This window comes from Triticum dicoccoides, chromosome 7B (genome assembly GCF_002162155.2).
Source record: "Triticum dicoccoides isolate Atlit2015 ecotype Zavitan chromosome 7B, WEW_v2.0, whole genome shotgun sequence".
NCBI classification, from domain to species: Eukaryota; Viridiplantae; Streptophyta; class Magnoliopsida; order Poales; family Poaceae; genus Triticum; species Triticum dicoccoides.
The window spans coordinates 413,368,478-413,393,574 of record NC_041393.1 but is presented as its reverse complement, the minus strand read 5'-3'; positions in this window follow the sequence as shown (position 1 = coordinate 413,393,574).

Genomic DNA, 25,097 nt, shown 5'->3' with positions numbered 1-25,097 from the left:
CGTATCCATATACCACCACCGCTGCCATATTTTCCCATCATATACCATCATCACCAGCCCGAGTTCAATCAGATTCATCTCCGCCACAAGTTCGAGTCCAGTATTTGTTCCTTTATTTTCGAGTTCCAGATCACGTGATACTCCGAGTCGTGACAGAGTAGGACTCCCGAATTGTCGTGCTACCCACAGAAGAAAAATAGTTCCAGTTTCAAAAAAAACTAAGTCTGGAAAATTCTGGCTAGGCAGTTTTTAGACCATTTGTAGACTTTTTCGAAAAAAAATTGTTGCGGAGCAAAAAAAAGAGGAAAAAAGTAAAAAAAAAAGTGAAAAAAAGATAAAAAAATCCAGAGTGTGCTCCTCCCTTGATTACGTGCCACGCCGTGATTTTGTTAGTGTTCTAGGCTCGCGTCTCTAGCACGGTCTAGCCTAGGACCAGCACGGTACCGTCGTTGAGCGTTTATTCAACTTTGCATCTCTGAATTGATTATTGCTGACCCTTTTTGCTACCATATTATAAGCCTTCCCAGCTCCACATACATCTACGTCGTGCATTTGACTCTCCCTGGTAATCGCTCTATCCAAGCTTTGAGAGTTTTGACTACAACGGTTGCCGATCACCACCTGCTGCTGGGTAAGAACTGGTAAGAATTTGAGATTCGCTTGACGGATTTGTGACACCCCACCACCACCATATTCTAGTAGTCTGTAGGATCATATTCTTGTCTGTTTCTATTGCTACTCAGGAACACAAGTCGATGAGATTGACGGGGAGAACATGACGAACAAGGAGCTTCATGATAAGTTTCATCAAATGTTGGGTCAACAGGTGGAAGACGTGATGGCCAGGTTTGGAAAGGCAATGGAGAAGATGGATGACATTGAGAAGTCAATTGACACCAAGTTGGACGCCAAGTTCGATGAATTACTCAAACGCCTCCCACAACCAGCTCTACTCCGCGATACAGTAGGGCGAGCACAGCGTGTTCCTATTGAGCCAGGACAAACTTCTGGTGCCGCTGCTACTGCTGTTGGTGCTTCTGTAGCTCCTGTTGTTACTGTAGAGGTGGAGGACTATTACGAGGATGAGGTTGATCAAAATCAGAACTACGTGCAGCCACCAGCACCACCACCAGCAGGTCGACCTCAGGTATATTTTCGCAACGGTAGGCCTGCACCACCACCTCAGGTACGAGATAATGACCATATTTCAAAGTTGAAATTGAATATTCCACCATTTGAGGGTAGATATGTTCCTGATATATATCTTACTTGGGAGTTAGAAATTGAACAACGTTTTACATGTTTACAATATCCCGAGGAGAGACGTGTTGTTGCTGCTGTTTGTGCTTTCACTAGTTTTGCATGTGTATGGTGGTCTGAACATTGTAGATTATATCCTATTCCAACTACTTGGGCTGTTTTGAAAACTGCTATGCGTACTCGTTGGGTTCCACCATATTATCAACGTGAATTGCTTCAAAAATTGCAGCGTTGAAGACAAGGAAAAAATTATGTAGAAGAATATTATCAGGAATTACAAACTGGGATGATTAGATGTGGTATTGTTGAGGAGAATGAATCTATGCTTGCACGTTTTATAGGTGGATTAAATAGAGAGATTCAGACCATTCTTGAGTATAAGGAGTATACTAATATCACTCGTTTATTCCATCTTGCTTGTAAAGCTGAACGTGAAGTGCAGGATCGACAAGCATTGGCGCGAACTAACTTTTCTGCAGGTCGACTTTCATCATGGACACCGCGTGCATCCTCTACTTCCACTACACCAGCACCTCTATCAGCTGCTACCTCCAGCCGTGATACAAGAAAGCAGGCACAACCACCACTATCTGCCAAGAGCGTACCTGCCGGGCCTACACAGAGCTCTTCTTCTTCCATGGCATCCACAGGGCACACAAGTGATATTATTTGTCGTCGTTGTAAGGGAAGAGGTCATTATGCGAGAGAATGCAAATCTTAGCGTGTGATGATTGCTACTGAGGATGGTGGGTATGAGTCCGCTAGTGACTATGATGAGGAGACTTTGGCTCTTATTACACGTGAAGAACATGGCGGAGATGATTCTGATCATGACACGCAATACATGGCACCTGAAGACGCTGACAGGTATGAATGTTTAGTTTCTCAACGTGTTTTGAGTGTGCAGGTCACACAAGCTGAGCAAAATCAGAGGCACAATTTGTTCCATACAAAGGGAGTTGTGAAGGAACGTTCTGTGCGCGTCATCATAGATGGAGGGAGCTGCAACAACTTGGCTAGCATGGAGATGGTGGAGAAGCTATCTCTCACCACAAGACCACATCCACATCCTTACTACATCCAATGGTTCAACAACAGCGGCAAGGTTAAGGTAACACGTACTGTTCGTGTGCATTTTAGTATCTCTACATATGCTGAGTATGTTGATTGTGATGTGGTACCTATGCAAGCATGTTCCTTATTACTTGGTCGCCCATTGCAATTTGATAAAAATTCTGTACACCATGGTCGAAACAATCAGTATACTCTTGTTCATAAGGATAAAAATATTACTTTGCTTCCTATGACTCCTGAGTCCATTTTGAAAGATGATATTAATAGAGCTAATAAAGCAAAACAGGAGAAAAATAAGAATGAAAATCAGATTATGGCAAAAGAATTTGAGCAACAAATGAAGCCTAATAGTAAACCATCTAGTGTTGCTTCTGAAATTAAATTGAAAAGTGCATGTTTACTTGCCACTAAATCTGATATTGATCAGCTAGATTTTAGCAAATCTGTTTGCTATGCTTTTGTGTGCAAAGAGGCATTATTTTCATTCGAGGACGTGCCTTCTTCTTTGCCTCCTGCTGTCACTAACATTTTGCAGGAGTTCGTTGACGTCTTTCCACAAGACGTGCCGCCGGGATTACCGCCTATTCGAGGGATTGAGCATCAGATTGGCTTAATTCCCGGTGCTTCACTGCCAAACCGTGCGCCATACCGTACCAATCCAGAGGAGACGAAGGAGATTATGCATCAAGTACGAGAGCTTCTCGACAAAGGTTATATACGCGAATCCCTTAGTCCTTGTGCTGTTCCTATTATTCTAGTGCCGAAAAAGGATGGTAAATCGCGTATGTGTGTTGATTGTAGAGGCATTAATAATATTACTATTCCCTATCGTCATCCTATTCCTAGGCTAGATGATATGCTTGATGAATTGAGTGGCTCTACAATATTCTCCAAAGTTGATTTGCGTAGTGGATACCATCAAATTCGTATGAAATTGGGGGACGAATGGAAAACAACATTTAAAACTAAGTTTGGATTATATGAGTGGTTAGTCATGCCTTTTGGGTTAACTAATGCACCTAGTACTTTCATGAGATTAATGAACGAAGTTTTACGTGCTTTCATTGGACGATTTGTGGTAGTTTACTTTGATGACATATTGATTTATAGCAGATCTTTGGAGGAACATTTGGAACATTTATGTGCTGTTTTTATTGCTCTACGTGATGCACGTTTGTTTGGTAACCTTGGGAAGTGCACCTTTTGCACCGACCGAGTGTCTTTTCTTTGCTATGTTGTTACTCCACAGGGAATTGAAGTTGATAAAGCCAAGATTGAAGCTATTGAGAGTTGGCCGCAGCCCAAAACGGTCACACAAGTGAGGAGTTTTCTTGGCCTCGCTGGATTCTATAGGCGTTTTGTGAGAGATTTCGGGACCATTGCTGCACCTCTCAATGAGCTTACAAAGAAGGATGTGCCTTTTGTTTGGGGTACCGCACAGGAAGAAGCCTTCACGGTGTTGAAAGATAAGTTGACACATGCTCCTTTACTCCAACTTCTTGATTTTAATAAGACTTTTGAGCTTGAATGTGATGCTAGCGGAATTGGATTAGGAGGTGTGTTATTACAAGATGGAAAACCTGTTGCATACTTTTCTAAAAAATTGAGTGGGCCTAGTCTGAATTATTCTACTTATGATAAAGAATTATATGCTCTTGTTCGGACTTTAGAAACATGGCAACATTATTTATGGCCCGAAGAATTTGTTATACATTCTGATCATGAATCTTTGAAACATATTAAAATTCAAGCTAAACTGAATCGTAGACATGCTAAATGGGTTGAATTCATTGAGACTTTCCCTTATGTCATTAAACACAAGAAGGGTAAAGAAAATGTTGTTGCTGATGCATTGTCTCGTCGCTATACTATGCTTCCACAACTTGACTTCAAAATATTTGGTTTGGAGACCATCAAAGATCAATATGTGCATGATGCTGATTTTAAAGATGTATTACAGAATTGTAAAGAAGGAACAACTTGGAACAGGTTCGTCATTAATGATGGATTTGTGTTCCGTGCTAACAAGCTATGCATTCCAGCTAGCTCCGTTCGTCTTTTGTTGTTGTAGGAGGCGCATGAAGGAGGACTAATGGGACACTTTAGCGTGAAGAAGACGGAGGACGTACTTGCTACACATTTCTTTTGGCCAAAGATGAGACGGGATGTTGAGCGCTTTGTTGCTCGCTGCACTACATGTCAAAAAGCTAAGTCACGACTCAATCCTCATGGTTTATATATGCCTTTGCCTGTACCTAGTGTTCCTTGGGAGGATATATCTATGGACTTTGTTTTAGGTATACCTCGAACAAAGAAGGGGGGGATAGCATATTTGTTGTCGTGGATCGATTCTCAAAAATGCACACTTTATACCATGTCATAAAAGCGATGATGCTGTTAATGTTGCTGATTTGTTCTTTCGTGAAATTATTCGCTTGCATGGTGTGCCAAATACTATTGTTTCAGATCGTGATACTAAATTTCTTAGCCACTTTTGGAGATGTTTATGGGCTAAGTTGGGGACTAAACTGCTTTTTAGTACTACTTGTCACCCCCAAACTGATGGACAAACTGAAGTAGTCAATAGAACATTGTCTACTATGCTTAGGGCTGTTTTGAAGAATAATAAGAAAATGTGGGAAGAATGCTTGCCTCATATTGAATTTGCTTATAATCGTTCATTGCATTCTACTACTAAGATGTGCCCTTTTGAAATTGTGTATGGTTTCCTACCTCGTGCACCTATTGATTTGTTGCCTCTTCCATCTTCGTAGAAGGTTAATTTTGATGCTAAACAACGTGCTGAATTGATTTTAAAAATGCATGAGTTAACTAAGGAAAACATTGAGCGTATGAATGCTAAATATAAACTTGCTGTAGATAAGGGTAGAAAACATGTTGTGTTTGCACCTGGAGATCTTGTTTGGTTACATTTGCGTAAGGATAGATTTCCTGATTTGCGCAAATCAAAGCTAATGCCACGTGCTGACGGACCTTTTAAGGTGTTAGAGAAAATAAATGATAATGCATATAAACTTGAGCTGCCTGCAGATTTTGGGGTTAGTCCCACTTTTAACATTGCAGATTTGAAGCCTTATTTGGGTGAGGAAGATGAGCTTCCGTCGAGGACGAGTTCATTTCAAGAAGGGGAGGATGATGAGGACATCAATACCATTGTTACACCCACGGACCCTACTGCTACATATACTAGACCAATTACTAGAGCACATGCCTGCCAATTAAATTATCAGGTACTTTCGTTTCTTGGTAATGATTCTAATGTTCATGAGAATATGATACTGCCTAAATTCGATACATTTGTTTTGCTTACAAATGAAGGGCCTAGCCTGGAGAAGGATGGACATTGGAGCACGAACAAGCATGGAGATGATGGCATGTGCAAGGGGAACAATAACGGAGTTACAAGTGGTGATTTCAGGACTTTGAAGCCACCATAATGGGTGCATGAAGCCTTGGACGAAATATACAAGATGCCACTTCATAAATTTCGTCCCGAGGCTATTCTAGGTGCTGCATCACCTTATTATTGGGCCAGGCCCATGTAATTTCGAAATACATAAGTATAGGCTATTTTTAGAGTCCGTATGTGTGGGGAACAAGAGATAGGGTTGATTTCGGACCCCTCCACCAAGGGCCACGAAATTCCACCCCTCTTCCTCCATATATACAGCCCTTAGGGCACCGATTAGACTTTGGGTTTTGTTTAGATTAAAGTTCGCCATAGCTGCAACTTCGCGTACTTCGTTTGTGTTCAACGACCAGACAAAGACGTCTCAGAACCCCACCTTGATCAATAAAGCTTTCATCTTATATTCGCAATATCCAGATTGCAATCTTAGTTTCTTGCTTGTTCTTCATTTGCTCGCAGGAAACAGACCCTCGTGGTCAGGTTGATCGTGCTCCGGCGTGGTCAATAACCTCTTGGAGTTGGTTTAGCGATTGCTAAGGCGCGACGTCCTCGCACGTTCGTAGTCGGATCGTCAAAGTCGACTTCCACCAAAGCGATATCCATCATCTCATCGAAAGACGGGACACCTTTGCCTCTATCATTTTGCATCGGCATCTGTTGGAAATATGCCCTAGAGGCAATAATACATAAGTTATTATTATATTTCCTTGTTCATGATAATAGTTTATTATCCATGCTATAATTGTATTGAAAGGAAACTCAGATACATGTGTGGGTACATAGACAACACCATGTCCCTAGTAAGCCTCTAGTTGACTAGCTCGTTGATCAATAGATGGTTACGGTTTCCTAACCATGGACATTGGATGTCATTGATAACGGGATCACATCATTAGGAGAATGATGTGATGGACAAGACCCAATCCTAAGCCTAGCACAAAGATCGTAGTTCGTATGCTAAAGCTTTTCTAATGTCAAGTATCTTTTCCTTAGACCATGAGATTGTGCAACTCCCGGATACCGTAGGAATGCTTTGGGTGTACCAAACGTCACAACGTAACTTTGTGGCTATAAAGGTGCACTACAGGTATCTCCGAAAGTGTCTGTTGGGTTGGCACGAATCGAGACTGGGATTTGTCACTCCGTGTAAACGGAGAGGTATCTCTGGGCCCACTCGGTAGAACATCATCATAATGTGCACAATGTGACCAAGGGTTGATCACGGGATGATGTGTTACAGAACGAGTAAAGAAACTTGCCGGTAACGAGATTGAACAAGGTATCGGTATACCGACGATCGAATCTCGGGCAAGTACAATACCGTTAGACAAAGGGAATTGTATACGGGATTGATTGAGTCCTTGACATTGTGGTTCATCCGGTGAGATCATCATGGAACATGTGGGAGCCAACAAGGGTATCCAGATCCCGCTGTTGGTTATTGACCGGAGAACGTCTCGGTCATGTCTGCATGGTTCCCAAACCCGTAGGGTCTACACACTTAAGGTTCAATGACGCTAGGGTTATAAAGGAAGTTTGTATGTGGTTACCGAATGTTGTTCGGAGTCCCGGATGAGATCCCGGACGTCACGAGGAGTTCTGGAATGGTCCGGAGGTAAAGATTTATATATGGGAAGTCTTATTTTGGTCGCCGGAAAAGTTTCGCACTTTATCGGTATTGTACCGAGAGTGCCGAAAGGTGTCCGGGGGTCCACCTGCCCCGGAGGGCCACATGGGCTGTAGTGGGTGCGCCTTGGCCTATATGGGCCAAGGGCACCAGCCCCAAGAGGCCCATGCGCCAAGGAGACTTGGGGAGGGGAGAGTCCTAAAAGGGGAAGGCACCTCCGAGGTGCCTTGGGGAGGATGGACTCCTCCCCCCTTGGCCGCACCCCTTCCTTGGAGGAAGGGGAAAGGCTGCACCTCCCCCCTCTCCCTTGCCCCTATATATAGTGGAGGGGAGGGAGGGCAGCCGCATCTGAAGCCCTGGCGCCTCCCTCCCTCCCGTGACACCTCCTCCTCTCCCGTAGGTGCTTGGCGAAGCCCTGCAGGATTGCCACGCTCCTCCACCACCACCACGCCGTTGTGCTGCTGCTGGATGGAGTCTTCCTCAACCTCTCCCTCTCTCCTTGCTGGATCAAGGCATGGGAGACGTCACCTGGCTGTACGTGTGTTAAACGCGGAGGTGCCGTCCGTTCGTCACTAGGATCTCCGGTGATTTGGATCACGACGAGTACGACTCCTTCAACCCCGTTCTCTTGAATGCTGCCGCTTAGCGATCTACAAGGGTATGTAGATGCACTCTCCTTCCCCTCGTTGATGGTTTCTCCATAGATAGATCTTGGTGACACGTAGGAAAATTTTGAATTTCTGCTACGTTCCCCAACAGTGGCATCATGAGCTAGGTCTATTGCGTAGATTCTTTGCACGAGTAGAACACAAAGTAGTTGTGGGCGTTGATTTTGTTCAATATGCTTACCGTTACTAGTCCAATCTTGTTTTGATGGTATTGTGGGATGAAGCGGCCCGGACCGACCTTACACGTACTCTTACGTGAGACAGGTTCCACCGACTGACATGCACTTGGTGCATAAGGTGGCTAGCGGGTGCCAGTCTCTCCCACTTTAGTCGGAACGGATTCGATGAAAAGGGTCCTTATGAAGGGTAAATAGCAATTGGCATATCACGTTGTGGTTTTGCGTAGGTAAGAACGTTCTTGCTAGAAACCCATAGCGGCCACGTAAAACATGCAAACAACAATTAGAGGACGTCTAACTTGTTTTTGCAGGGTATGTTATGTGATGTGATATGGCCAAGAAGAATGTGATGAATGATACGTGATGTATGAGATTTATCATGTTCTTGTAATAGGAATCACGACTTGCATGTCGATGAGTATGACAACCGGCAGGAGCCATAGGAGTTGTCTTTATTTATTGTATGACATGCGTGTCATTGAGCAATGCCATGTAATTACTTTACTTTATTGCTAACCGGTAGCCATAGTAGTAGAAGTAATAGTTGGTGAGACAACTTCATGAAGACACGATGATGGAGATCATGATGATGGAGATCATGGTGTCATGCCGGTGACGGTGATGATCATGGAGCCCCGAAGATGGAAATCAATGGAGCTATATGATATTGGCCATATCATGTCACTACTATATAATTGCATGTGATGTTTATTATGTTTATGCATCTTGTTTACTTAGAACGACGGTAGTAAATAAGATGATCCCTTACAACAATTTCAAGAAGTGTTCTCCCCTAACTGTGCACCGTTGCTAAAGTTCGTCGCTTCTAAGCACCACGTGATGATCGGGTGTGATGGATTCTTACGTTCACATACAACGGGTGTAAGACAGATTTACACACGCGAAACACTTAGGGTTAACTTGACGAGCCTAGCATGTATAGACATGGCCTCGGAACACAAAGACCGAAAGGTCGAGCATGAGTCGTATAGTAGATACGATCAACATGAAGATGTTCACCGATGATGACTAGTCCGTCTCACATGATGATCGGACACGGCCTAGTTGACTCGGATCATGTAATCACTTAGATGACTAGAGGGATGTCTATCTGAGTGGGAGTTCATAAGATGAACTTAATTATCCTGAACATAGTCAAAAGATCTTTGCAAATTATGTCGTAAGCTCGCGCTTTAGTTCCACTATTTAGATATGTTCCTAGAGAAAATATAGTTGAAAGTTGAAAGTAGCGATTATGCGGACAGTAGAAAGCTTATGTCCTTAATGCACTGCTCAATGTGCTAAACCCCAAACGTCATTTGTGGATGTTGCGAACATCGGACATACACGTTTTGATAACTACGTGATAGTTCAGTTAAACGGTTTAGAGTTGAGGCAGTAAAGACGTTTTCGAAACGTCGTGGAACATATGAGATGTTTCAAGGGCTGAAATTGGGATTTCAGGCTCGTACCCACGTCAAGAGGTATGAGACCTCCGACGATTTTCTTAGCCTGCAAACTAAGGGAGAAAACCTCAATCGTTGAGCTTGTGCTCAAATTGTCTGAGTGCAACAATCACTTAAATCAAGTGGGATTTGATCTTCCAGATGATATAGTGATGTTTCTCCAAAGTCATTGCCACCAAGCTGCTAGAGCTTCATGATGAACTATAACATATCAGGGATAGAGATGATGATCCTTGAGGTATTCGCGATGTTTGACACCGCAAAAGTAGAAATCAAGAAGGAGCATCAATTGTTGATGGTTGGTGAAACCACTAGTTTCAAGAAGGGCAAGGGCAAGAAGGGATACTTCATGAAACGGCAAATCAGCTGCTGCTCTAGTGAAGAAACCCAAGGTTGAACCCAAACCCGAGACTAAGTGCTTCTGTAATAAGGGGAACAACCACTGGAGCAGAATTACCCTAGATACTTGGTAGATGATAAGGCTGGCAAGGTCGATAGAAGTATATTGGATATACATTATGTTAATGTGTATTTTACTAGTACTCCTAGTAGCACCAGGGTATTAAGATACCGGTTCGGTTGCTAAGTGTTAGTAACTCGAAATAAAAGAGCTACGGAATAAACGGAGACTAGCTAAAGGTGAGCTGACGATATATGTTGGAAGTGTTTCCAAGTTTGATGTGATCAAACATCGCACGCTCCCTCTACCATCAAGATTAGTATTAAACCTGAATAATTGTCATTTGGTGTTTGCATTGAGCATAGACATGATTGGATTATGTCTGTTGCAATACGGTTATTCATTTAAGGAGAATAATGGTTACTCTATTTATGTGAATAATACCTTCAGTGGTCTTGCACCTAAAGGAATGGTTTACTGAATCTCGATCGTAGTGATACACATTTTCATGCCAAAAGATATAAGATAGTAATGATAGTACCACTTACTTGTGGCACTGCCATGTAAGTCATATTGGTATAAAACGCATGAAGAAGCTCCATGTTGATGGATCTTTGGACTCACTCGTTTTTGAAAAGTTTGAGACATGCGAACCATGTCTATTGGTGTATACGCATGAAGAAACTCCATGCAGATGGATCGTTTGGACTCACTTGATTTTGGATCACTTGAGATATGCAAATTATACCACATGGGCAAGATGACTGAAAGCCTCGTTTTCAGTAAAATGGAACAAGATAGCAACTTGTTGGAAGCAACACATTTTGATGTGTGCAGTCAAATGAGTGCTGAGGCATGCAGTGAATATCGTTATGTTCTTACTTCACGGATGATTTGAGTAGATACTGAGTATATTTACTTGATGAAACACAAGTCTGAATTATTGAATGGTTCAAGTAATTTCAGAGTGAAGTTGAAGATCATCGTGACAAGAGGATAAAATGTCTATGATATGATCATAGAGATGAGTATCTGAGTTACGAGCTTTGGCACGCAATTAAGACATTATGGAAATTGTTTCACAATTAATACCGCCTGGAACACCATAGTGTGATGGTGTGTCCGAACATCATAGTTGCACCCTATTGGATATGGTGCGTACCATGGTGTCTCTTATCGAATTACCACTATCGTTTATGGGTTAGGCATTAGAGACAACCACATTCACTTTAAATAGGGCACCACGTAATTCCGTTGAGGTGACACCGTGAGAAGTATGGTTTAGAGAAACCTAAGCTGTCATTTCTTAAAAGTTTGGGGCTGCGACGCTTATGTGAAAAGTTTCAGGTTGATAAGCTCGAACCCAAAGCAGATAAAATGCATCTTCATAGGACACCCAAAACAGTTGGGTATACCTCCTAATTCAGATCCGAAAGCAATAGGGGTTGTTTCTTGAATCGGGTCCTTTCTCGAGGAAAAGTTTGTCTCGAAGAATTGAGTGGGAGGATGGTGGAGACTTGATGAGGTTATTGAACCGTCACTTCAACTAGTGTGTAGCAGGGCACAGGAAGTTGTTCCTGTGGCGCCTACACCAATTGAAGTAGAAGCTTATGATAGTGATCATGAAACTAAGGATCAAGTCACTACCGTACCTCGTAGGACGACAAGGACGCTACTGCTTCGGAGTGGTACGGTGATCCTGTCTTGAAGGTCATGTTGCTAGACAATAATGAACCTACGAGCTATGGAGAAGCGATGGTGGGCCCATATTCTGACAAATGGTTAGAAGCCATGAAATCCGAGATAGGATCCATGTATCAGAACAAAGCATGGACTTTGGTGGACTTGCCCAATGATCGGCAAGCCATTAAGATAAATGGATCTTTAAGAAGAAGACGGACGTGGACGGTAATGTCACCGTCTATGAAGCTCGACTTGTGGCGAAGAGTTTTTCACAAGTTCAAGGAGTTGACTACGATGAGATTTTCTCATCCGTAGCGATGCTTAAGTCCGTCGGATTCATGTTAGCATTAGCTGCATTTATGAAATATGGCAGATGGATGTCAAGACAAGTTTCCTTACCAGTTTTCGTAAGGAAAGGTTGTATGTGATACAATCAGAAAAGTTTTGTCGATCCTAAGGATGCTAAAAGGTATACTGGCTCCAGTGATCCTTCTAAGGACTGGAGTAAGCATCTCGGAGTTGGAATGTACGCTTTGATAAGATGATCAAAGATTTTGGGTCTATACAAAGTTTATGAGAAACTTGTATTTCCAAACAAGTGAGTGGGAGCACTATAGAATTTCTGATGAGTATATGTTGTTGACATATTGTTGATCAGAAATGATGTAGAATTTCTGGAAAGCATATAGGGTTATTTGAAAGGTGTTTTTAAAAAGAAAACCTGGATTAAGCTACTTGAACATTGAGCATCAAGATCTATGAGGATAGATCAAAAACGCTCAATAGTACTTTCAAATGAGCACATACCTTGACATGATCTTGAAGGTGTTCAAGATGGATCAGTCAAAGAAGGAGTTCTTGCCTAAGTAGTAAGGTATGAAGTTAAGACTTAAAGCTCGACCACGGTAGAAAAGAGAGAAAGGACGAAGGTCGTCCCCTATGCTTTAGACGTAGGCTCTACAGTATGCTATGCTAAGTACCGCACCTGATGTGTGCCTTGCCACATGTCTGGCAAGAGGGTACAAAGGTGATCAAGGAGTGGATCACCAGATAGCGGTCAAAATTGTCCTTGGAGTAATAAGGACATGTTTCTCGATTATGGAGGTGATAAAGAGTTCGGCGTAAAGGGTTATGTCGATGCAAGCTTTAACACCTATCCGAATGACTCTGAGTAGCAAACTGGAAACGTATAGTGGAGCAACCTTTTGGAATAGCTCCAAGTGGAGCGTGGAAGCAGCATTTACAATATGACATAGAGAATTGCAAACTACATACGGATCTGAATGTTGCAGACCCGTTGACTAAAACCTCTCTCACAAGAAAAACATGATCAAACCCCAGAACTCATTGAGTCTTAATCACATGATGATGTGAACTAGTTTAATGACACTAGTAAACTCTTTGGATGTTGGTCACATGGCGATGTGACCTGTGAGTGTTAATCACATGGCGATGTGAACTAGACTATTGACTCTAGTGCAAGTGGGAGACTGTTGGAAATATGCCCTAGAGGCAATAATAAATAAGTTATTATTATATTTCCTTGTTCATGATAATAGTTTATTATCCATGCTATAATTGTATTGAAAGGAAACTCAGATACATGTGTGGGTACATAGACAACACCATGTCCCTAGTAAGCCTTTAGTTGACTAGCTCGTTGATCAATAGATGGTTACGGTTTCCTAACCATGGACATTGGATGTCATTGATAACGGGATCACATCATTAGGAGAATGATGTGATGGACAAGACCCAATCCTAAGCCTAGCACAAAGATCGTAGTTCGTATGCTAAAGCTTTTCTAATGTCAAGTATCTTTTCCTTAGACCATGAGATTGTGCAACTCCCGGATACCGTAGGAATGCTTTGGGTGTACCAAACGTCACAACGTAACTGGGTGGCTATAAAGGTGCACTACAGGTATCTCCGAAAGTGTCTGTTGGGTTGGCACGAATCGAGACTGGGATTTGTCACTCCGTATAAACGGAGAGGTATCTCTGGGCCCACTCGGTAGGACATCATCATAATGTGCACAATGTGACCAAGGGGTTGATCACGGGATGATGTGTTACGGAACGAGTAAAGAGACTTGCCGGTAACGAGATTGAACAAGGTATCGGTATACCGACGATCGAATCTCGGGCAAGTACAATACCGTTAGACAAAGGGAATTGTATACGGGATTGATTGAGTCCTTGACATCGTGGTTCATCCGGTGAGATCATCGTGGAACATGTGGGAGCCAACAAGGGTATCCATATCCCGCTGTTGGTTATTGACCGGAGAACGTCTCGGCCATGTCTGCATGGTTCCCGAACCCGTAGGGTCTACACACTTAAGGTTTGATGACGCTAGGGTTATAAAGGAAGTTTGTATGTGGCTACCGAATGTTGTTCGGAGTCCCAGATGAGATCCTGGACGTCACGAGGAGTTCCGTAATGGTCCGGAGGTAAAGATTTATATATGGCAAGTCTTATTTTGGTCGCCGGAAAAGTTTCGCACTTTATCGGTATTGTACCGAGAGTGCCGAAAGGTGTCCGGGGGTCCACCGGGGGGTCCACCTGCCCCGGGGGGGAGGGGGGCACATGGGCTGTAGGGGGTGCGCCTTGGCCTATATGGGCCAAGGGCACCAGCCTCAAGAGGCCCATGCGCCAAGGAGACTTGGGGAGGGGAGAGTCCTAAAAGGGGAAGGCACCTCCGAGGTGCCTTGGGGAGGATGGACTCCTCCCCCCTTGGCCGCACCCCTTCCTTGGAGGATGGGGCAAGGCTGCGCCTCCCCCCTCTCCCTTGCCCCTATATATAGTGGAGGGGAGAGAGGGCAGCCGCATCTGAAGCCCTGGCGCCTCCCTCCCTCCCGTGACACCTCCTCCTCTCCCGTAGGTGCTTGGCGAAGCCCTGCGGGATTGCCACGCTCCTCCACCACCACCACGCCGTTGTGCTGCTGCTGGATGGAGTCTTCCTCAACCTCTCCCTCTCTCTTTGCTGGATCAAGGCATGGGAGACGTCACCGGGCTGTACGTGTGTTGAACGCGGAGGTGCCGTCCGTTCGGCACTAGGATCTCCGGTGATTTGGATCACGACGAGTACGACTCCTTCAACCCCGTTCTCTTGAACGCTTCCGCTTAGCGATCTACAAGGGTATGTAGATGCACTCTCCTTCCCCTCGTTGCTGGTTTCTCCATAGATAGATCTTGGTGACACGTAGGAAAATTTTGAATTTCTGCTACGTTCCCCAACAGTATCTCCATGAGCTACTGATACGTGTCCAACGTATCAATAATTTTTTATTGTTCCATGCTATTATATTAGGGAAAATTTTGTTTTTGCCACTCTAGATTTTCTCAATTTTCCTTATGCCACTTTAGATTTTGACATTTCACTTTTGCCACTCTTAGTTTTTGACAATTATCACAATTGCCATGACCGTGGCAAAAGCAAAATATTCAGAGTGGTAATTGTGATAATTATCAAAAGCTAAGAGTGGCAAAAATGAAATAAAATTATTTTGCTTTTGCCACAAAATGGCAATTGTGATAATTGTTAAAAACAAAAAGTGGCAAAAGTGAAATATCAAAATCTACAGTGGCATAAGGAAAATTGGCAAAATCTAGAGTGGCAAAAACAAAAATTTCCCATTAAATTACCCCTTTTGGATGTTTATGGGCTTTATTTTACACATTTATATCATTTTTGGGACTAACCTACTAACCGGAGGCCCAGCCCATATTGTTGTTTTATTGCATGTTTCAGTATTTCGAAGAAAAGGAATATCAAATGGAGTCCAAACAGAATGAAACCTTCGGGAGCATGATTTTTGGAACGAACATGATCGGAGAGACTTAGAGTACAAGCCAGGGAAGCTTCGAGGAGGCCGGGAGATAGGAGGGCCCCCCCCCCCCACACACACACACCCCCGGGCGTGCCCCCCTATCTCGTGGGCCCCTTGAGGCTCCCCCGACCGACTTCTTCTGCCTATATATTCCCTTATAACCTAAAACCATCGAAAACAAAGATAGATCGGGAGTTCCGCCGCCGCAAGCCTCTGTAGCCACCAAAAACCTCTCGGGAGCCCGTTCCGGCACCCTGCCGGAGGGGGGGATCCCTCACCGGTGGCCATCTTCATCATCCCGGCGCTCTCCATGACGAGGAGGGAGTAGTTCACCCTCGGGGCTGAGGGTATGTACTAGTAGCTATGTGTTTGATCTCTCTCTCTCTCGTGTTCTCTCTATGGCACGATCTTGATGTATCGCGAGCGTTGCTATTATAGTTGGATCTTATGATGTTTGTCCCCCTCTACTCTCTTGTGATGAATTGAGTTTTCCCTTTGAAGTTATCTTGTCGGTTTGAGTCTTTAAGGATTTGAGAACACTTGATGTATGTCTTGTCATGCTTATCTGTGGTGACAATGGGATATCACGTGATCCACTTGATGTATGTTTTGGTGATCAACTTGCGGGTTCCGCCCATGAACCTATGCATAGGGGTTGGCACACGTTTTCGTCTTGACTCTCCGGTAGAAACTTTGGGGCACTCTTTGAAGTACTTTGTGTTGGTTGAATAGATGAATCTGAGATTGTGTGATGCATATCGTATAATCATGCCCATGGATACTTGAGGTGACAATAGAGTATCTAGGTGAGATTAGGGTTTTGGTTGATTTGTGTCTTAAGGTGTTATTCTAGTATGAACTCTATGATAGATTGAACAGAAAGAATAGCTTCATGTTATTTTACTACAGACTCTTCAATAGATAGAACAGACAGGATAACTTGAGGTGGTTTCGTACCCTACCATAATCTCTTCGTTTGTTCTCCACTATTAGTGGCTTTGGAGTGATTCTTTGTTGCATGTTGAGGGATAGTTATATGATCCAATTATGTTATTATTGTTGAGAGAACTTGCACTAGTGAAAGTATGAACCCTATGCCTTGTTTCCTATCATTGCAATACCGTTTACGCTCACTTTTATCATTAGTTACCTTGCTGTTTTTATAATTTCAGATTACAAAAACCAATATCTACCATCCATATTGCACTTGTATCACCATCTCTTCGCCAAACTAGTGCACCTATACAATTTACCATTGTATTGGGTGTGTTGGGGACACAAGAGATTCTTTGTTATTTGGTTGTAGGGTTGCTTGAGAGAGACCATCTTCATCCTACGCCTCCCACGGATTGATAAACCTTAGGTCATCCACTTGAGGGAAATTTGCTACTGTCCTACAAACCTCTGCACTTGGAGGCCCAACAACGTCTACAAGAAGAAGGTTGCGTAGTAGACATTAGCTATCGGAACCGATATGTTGCCGTGACATCATTTTCGGATTCGTTGTCGTGTCACCCTTTTTGTTCCGCCATGGTGATCAAATGCTTCATAACATGCTCATGTCAAAATTTTCATAAAATTGCATAAACCTTGAATATGTCATCCGCATCATGATAACAACATTTAAAATGTTTAAATAGTGGATTGCATTAAAATTGCTAAATGACATGTGGGGATTTTTTGAAATTGTTGTTTGTTGTTTCCGGCCTCATTTAAACTTGCCTAGCTAGCTAGTTTTATTATACTTCACCCCTTGCCATGTTTAATAACATTTAATGTTGTTGGGTACATAAACGAGAGCGAACGAAATAAATGGATGTGGTGTTTCGTCGATATGCAACTTGTTGCATATTGAACTCCACTTAACTTGTAGTTTTGTTTGTTGCACTTTGCCATGCCATGCCTTATTACACCGGACATGCATCATACTTGTTTGTGCATCATGCCATGCTTATGCTTGTTGGTTTACCATGTTGTTTGCTTCTTTCCGGTTGTGCTTCTCCTTGATAGTCCGGTTACGTTGCAATTGTGAGGATTCATTTGACTACGTTGGTTCGTCTACTTCATGGACTCGTTCTTCTTCCTTGCGGGATCTCAGGCAAGATGACCATTACCCTCGATATCACTTCTATCTTTGCTTGCTAGTTTCTTCGTTCTATCGCTATGTTGCGCTACCTATCACTTGTTTACCATGCCTCCCATATTGCCATGTCAGCCTCTAACCGTTTTCACCTTCCTAGCAAACCGTTGTCTAGCTATGTTACCGCTTTGCTCAGCCCCTCTTATAGCGTTGTTAGTTGCAGGTGAAGTTGAAGATTGCTCCATGTTGGAACCTGGTTATGATGGGATATCACAATATCGCTTATTTAATTAATGCATCTATATACTTGGTAAAGGGTGGAAGGCTCGGCCTTATGCCTGGTGTTTTGTTCCACTCTTGTCGCCCTAGTTTCTGTCATACCGGTGTTATGTTCCTTTATTTTGTGTTCCTTACGCGGTCAGGTTTATGGGAACCCCTTGACAGTTTGCTTTGAATAAAACTCCTCCAGCAAGGCCCAACCTTGGTTTTACATTTGCCTAACAACCTATTAACTTTCCCTCTGGAGTTATAAACCCGAGGGTCATCTTTATTTTAGACCCCCCCCCCGGGCCAGTGCTTCCCCAAGTGTTGGTCCGAACCGGGCGATGTCCGGCGCCCCCTGGGCAACCAGGGTCTATGCCAACCCGACGTCTTGCCCATCCGGTGTGCCCTGAGAATGAGATACGTGCGACTCCTATCGGGATTTGTCGGCACATCGGGCGGTCTTGCTAGTCTTGTTTTACCACTGTCAAAATGTCTTGTAACCGAGATTCCGAGGCTGATCGGGTCTTCCCGAGAGAAGGCATATCCTTTGCTGATCGTGAGAGCTTGTGATGGGCTAAGTTGGGACACCCCTGCAGGGTATAAACTTTCGAGAGCCATGCTCGCGGTTATGTGGCAGATGGGAATTTGTTAATATCCGGTTGTAGAGAACTTGACAGTTGACTTAATTAAAATGCATCAACCGCGTGTGTAGCCGTGATGGTCTCTTTTCAGCGGAGTCCGGGATGTGAACACGGTTTGGGTTATGTTTGAACGTAAGTAGTTTCAGGATTACTTCTTGATCACTTATAGCTTCATGACCATTGCGTAGCTTCCCACCTTACTCTTATTTGCGTATGTTAGCCACCATATTTGCTTAGCGCTTGCTGCAACTCCACCTCATTACCACATCCTACCCATAAGCTTAAATAGTCTTGATCTTGCGGGTTTTGAGATTGCTGAGTCCTCGTGACTCACATATACTACCAAAACAGTTGCAGGTGTCGATGATACCAGTGCAGGTGATGCCACCAAACTCAAGTGGGAGTTCGACGAGGACCTTGGTCGTTACTATGTTTTGTTTCCTGATGATCAGTAGTGGAGCCCAGTTGGGACGATCGGGGATCTAGCATTTGGGGTTGTCTTCTTTCTTTTGGATTTGTCCGTAGTCGGACTATGTGTGTACTCTGAGTGATGTGTGAATTATATGATTTTTGTGGCAAGTGGCGATTGTGAGCCAGCTCTATTTATCCCTTTCTTATTCATTACATGGGTTGTGTGAAGATGGCCCTTCTTGCGACAAAACCACAATGTGGTTATGCCTCTAAGTTGTGCCACGACACATGGGAGATATAGCCGCATCGTGGGCATTATATGCTTGCTCAATATCTTTGCTAGCCAAAAATCCCGCACTAAGTAGAGATACTACTTCTGCATCCAAAAACCTTAAACCCAAATTCACGTTTTGAGAATCCACCATACCTACCTATGGATTGAGTATGATCCTTCAAGTAAGTTTTCATCGGTGCAATAAGGCAATAGAAATTGCTTCTAAATGTGTTTGATCATTTAGTGTAAGAGAAAATTGAGTGTAGTACGAACTTGTGATGGCAAAGTAATAAAAGTGGTAATTGCATAATAAAGGTTGCTATCATAAGGGGAAATATAACACGACGTTCTTTTGCATTTAGGGATTTGGCATACAAACCAAAAAGCGCATGACAACCTCTGCTTCCCTCTGCGAAGGGCCTATCTTTTACTTTTATGCATTTACTTTTACGTAGGAGTCAAAGTATTCTTCCCTATTCCTTTTTATTTTCTCCTTTTGCAAGCATCATGTGGTGAGGAAAGATCTAGGCACATATATCCAGTTGGATGTGAGTGAGCATGAGTTATTATTGTTGACATCACCCTTGAGGTGAATACATTGGGAGGCGAAACTTAAGCCCCTATCTTCCTATGTGTTCGGTTGAAACTTTTTGTTCATGGGTATGCTTTGAGTGTTAGCAATCATACAAGACTAAAAGATGGTTGGGTATGTGGAGTTGCCAGGAGGCTCCGATACGAGGCCCTTCCTGAAAATATGATGAATTGTAGTTGCAAAGTTGACTGAGAACATAGTTTGTTGGTTTTCAATAAGGTTTATCCTTTATACTTCAAATGTTGTGATGAATTTTTACTTGTTTATGAGAAATTATATGAAAAAGTTCCATGATGAAGTATGTTGTTGTTATAATAATAAGCATGATGCTACTGTTGGGGAACGCGGTAATTTCAAAAATTTCCTACGATCACACAAGGTCTATCTAGGAGATGCATAACAACGAGAGAGGAGAGTGTGTCCACGTACCCTCGTAGACCGAAAGTGGAAGCGTTTCAATAATGCGGTTGATGTAGTCGAACGTCTTCGCGATCCAATTGATCCAAGTACCGAACGTACGGCACCTCCGCGTTCAGCACACGTTCAGCTCGATGACATCCCTCGTACCCTTGATCCAGTTGAGGCCGAGGGTGAGTTCCGTCAGCACGATGGCGTGGCGACGGTGATGATAATGCTACTGGCGCAGGGCTTCGCCTAAGCTCCGCAACGGTATGATCGAGGTGTGTAACTGTGGAGGGGGCACCGCACACGGCTAAAAGATCAACTTGTGTGTCCTAGGGTGCCCCCTTGCCCCCGCATATAAAGGAGGGAGGGGAGGCCGGCCAGCCCTCCTTGGAGCGCCCCCAAAGGGGGAATCCTACTAGGACTCCAAGTCCTAGTAGGTTTCCACCAAGAAGGAGAGAGGGGAAAGGAAAGATAGGGAGAGAGGGAGAAGGAAAGGGGGGGCGCTGCCCCCCTTCCCTTGTCCTATTCAGACTCAAGGGGGGTGCGGCCAGCCCTCCTGCAGCCCTCCTCTCTCTCCACTAAGTCCCATAGAGGCCCATTAGTTCCCTGGGGGGGTTCCGGTAACCCTCCAGCACTCCGATTTTATCCGAAACTTCTCTAGAACACTTCTGGTGTCCGAATATAGTCGTCCAATATATCAATATTTATGTCTTGACCATTTCGAGACTCCTCGTCACATCTATGATCTCATCCGGGACTCCGAACAAACTTCGGTCATCAAAAACACATAACTCATAATACACATCGTCATCGAACGGTAAGCGTGTGGACCCTACGGTTCGAGAACTATGTAGACATGACCGAGACACATCTCCGGTCAATAACCAATAGCAGAACCTGGATGCTCGTATTGGCTCCTACATATTTAGATCTTTATCGGTCAAACCGCATAACAACATATGTTGTTCCCTTTGTCATCGGTATGTTACTTGCCCGAGATTCGATCATCGGTATCTCAATACCTAGTTCAATCTCATTACCGGCAATTCTCTTTACTCATTTCGTAATACTTCATCCCGCAAATAACTCATTAGTCACAATGCTTGCAAGGCTTATAGTGATGAGTATTACCGAGAGGGCCCTGAGATACCTCTCCGAAACACGGAGTGACAAATCCTAATCTCGACCTATGCCAACCCAACAAACACCTTTGGAGACACCTGTAGAGCACCTTTATAATCACCAATTTACGTTGTGACATTTGGTAGCACACAAAGTGTTCCTCCCACTTAGACATGCAAAATACTATCAGGTACTAAGTTCATGATAAATTAAAGTTCAATTAATCATATTACTTAAGAACTCCCACTTAGATAGACATCCTTCTAATCATCTAAGTGATCACGTGATCCAAATCAACTAAACCATGTCCGATCATCACGTGAGATGGAGTAGTTTTCAGTGGTGAACATCACTATGTTGATCATATCTACTATATGATTCACGCTCGACCTTTCGGTCTCAGTGTTCTGAGGCCATATCTGCATATGCTAGGATCATCAAGTTTAACCCGAGTATTCCGCGTGTGCAAAACTAGCTTGCACCCGTTCTACGTGAACGTAGAGCTTATCACACCCGATCATCACGTGGTGTCTCGGCACGACGAACTCTAGCAATGGTGCATACTCAGGGAGTACACTTGTACCTTGAAATTTAGTAAGGGGTCATCTTATAATGCTACCGATGTTCTAAGCAAAATAAGATGCATAAAGGATAAACATCACATTCAATCAAAATATGTGACATGATATGGCCATCATCATCTTGTGCTCATGATCTCCATCACCAAAGCATCGTCATGATCTCCAACGTCACCGGCGCGACACCTTGATCTCCATCGTAGCATCATTGTCGTCTCGCCAACTATTGTTACTACGACTATCGCTACCGCTTAGTGATAAAGTAAAACAATTACATGATGATTGCATTGCATACAATACAGCGACAACCATATGGCTCCTGCCAGTTGCCGATAACTTTGTTACAAAACATGATCATCTCATACAACAATTTATATCACATCATGCTTGACCATACCACATCACAGCAAGCCCTGCAAAAACAAGTTAGACGTCCTCTACTTTGTTGTTGCAAGTTTTACGTGGCTGCTATGGGCTTCTAGCAAGAACCGTTCTTACCTACGCATCAAAACCACAATGATTTTTCATCGAGTGTGATGTTTTAACCTTCAACAAGAAGTGGGCGTAGCCACACTCGATTCAACTAAAGTTGGAGAAACAGACATTCACCAGCCACCTATGTGCAACCAGTCTCGCGTAAATGTACGCATAATGTCGGTCTGGGCCGCTTCATCCAACAATACCGCCGAATCAAAGTATGACATGCTGGTAAGCAGTATGACTATTATCGCCCACAACTCTTTGTGTTCTACTCGTGCATATAACATCTACGCATAGACCTGGCTTTGATACCACTGTTGGGGAACGTGGTAATTTTAAAAAAAAATCCTACGATCACGCAAGATCTATCTAGGTGATGCATAGCAAAGAGAGGGGAGAGTATGTCCATGTACCCTCGTAGACCAAAAGCAGAAGCGTTTAGTTAACGCGGTTGATGTAGTTGAACATCTTCATGATCCAACCGATCCAAGCACCGAACATACGACACCTCCGCATTCAGCACACGTTCAACTCGGAGACGTCCCTCGTACTCTTGATCCAGTTGAGGCCGAGGGAGAGTTTCGTCAGCACGATGGCGTGGTGACAGTGATGATGAAGTTACCGGCGCAGGGCTTTGCCTAAGCACTACGATGATATGACCGAGGTGTGTAACTGTGGAGGGGGGCACCGCACACGGCTAAACAATGTCCACTTGTGTGTCTATGGGGTGCCCCCCTCCCCGTATATAAAGGAGTGGAGGAGGGGGAGGGCCGACCCTCTATGGCGCGCCCAAGGGGGGAGTCCTACTCCCAGTGGGAGTAGGACTCCCCCTTCCCAAGTTGGAGTATGAGATGAAGGAAGGGGGGAGAGAGGGAAGGAAAGGGGGGCCGGCCCCCCACCCAATTCGGATTGGGCTTGGGGGGCGTCCTCCACCTGGCCGCTGCCTCCTCTCTCCCACTATGGCCCAATAAGGCCCATACATTCCCCGGGGGGTTCCAGTAACCCCTCGGTACTCCGGTAGATTCCTGAACTCATCTGGAACCATTCCGGTGTCCAAAACATAGTCGTCCAATATATAAATCTTCATGTCTTGACCATTTCGAGACTCCTCGTCATGTTCGTGATCACATCCGGGACTCCGAACAATCTTCTTTACAACATATCACATAAACTCATGATATAATCGTCATCGAACGTTAAGCGTGCGGACCCTACGGGTTCGAGAACTATGTAGACATGACCGAGACACGTCTCTGGTCAATAACCAATAGCGGAACCTGGATGCTCACATTGGTTCCTACATATTCTACGAAGATCTTTATCGGTCAAACCGCATAACAACATACGTTATTCCCTTTGTCATCGCTATGTTACTTGCTCGAGATTCGATCGTCGGTATCTCAATACCTAGTTCAATCTCGTTACCGACAAGTCTCTTTACTCGTTCCGTAATACTTCATCCCGCAACTAACTCATTAGTCACAATGCTTGCTCGGCTTATAGTGATGAGTATTACCGAGAGGGCCTTGAGATACCTCTCCGAAACACGGAGTGACAAATCCTAATCTCGACCTATGCCAACCCAACAAACACCTTTGGAGACACCTGTAGAGCACCTTTATAATCACCCTTTTACGTTGTGACGTTTGGTAGCACACAAAGTGTTCCTCCGGTATTCGGGAGTTGCATAATCTCATAGTCTGAGGAACTTGTATAAGTCATGAAGAAAGCAGTAGCAATGAAACTAACACGATCATAATGCTAAGCTAGCGGATGGGTCATGCCCATCACATCATTATCCTAATGATGTGATCCCGTTCATCAAATTACAACACATGTCTATGGTGAGGAAACGTAACCATCTTTGATTAACGAGCTAGTCTAGTAGAGGCATATTAGGGAATATATGTTTTGTCTATCTATTCACACATGTACTAAGTTTCTGGTTAATACAATTCTAGCATGAATAATAAACATTTATCATGAGTTAAGGAAATAAATAATAACTTTATTATTGCCTCCAGGGCATATTTCCTTCACAAACATGTTTTCTGTGACCCATGAAGATAAATTTCTCTCCATGGAGGATCATATCGAAGGGTAACATAATCTACAGACGCATAGACACACCTATCGGTCCAGCGCTGACCCTCTTGGATGTTGTTCCGTCACATTGAAAAAATACTATACGTCACATTATTTTTATTGAATTGAACCACACTGAGGCGTGTAAAACAAGGATTAGCTAAAAAAGAGCTACGCATAGGTACGACGCATAGATCACAATAATAAACCAGGCCTATATACGGTGATGTCAGCTATAAATGCTTATGCATTTCAGGAAAGCATGAAGGTGACATATGAAGAACATCTTCTTCTATCTTACAAAGAGCCTTGTATGCATAAATTGAAAAGTAGATGCACATTTTCCAGGATTTATTGGCTGACCAGGAAAGCATGATTATAAGAAGAACATCATCTTCTATCTTACGAAGGGCCTCTATATGCATAAATTGAACAGAAGATGCACATTTTTTTATCAGGATTTCTTTGTTGATCAGGAAAGCATGGTTAAGACAACATATCAAAAATATCAACTTCTGTCTTACAAAGAGCCTCTAAATGCATAAA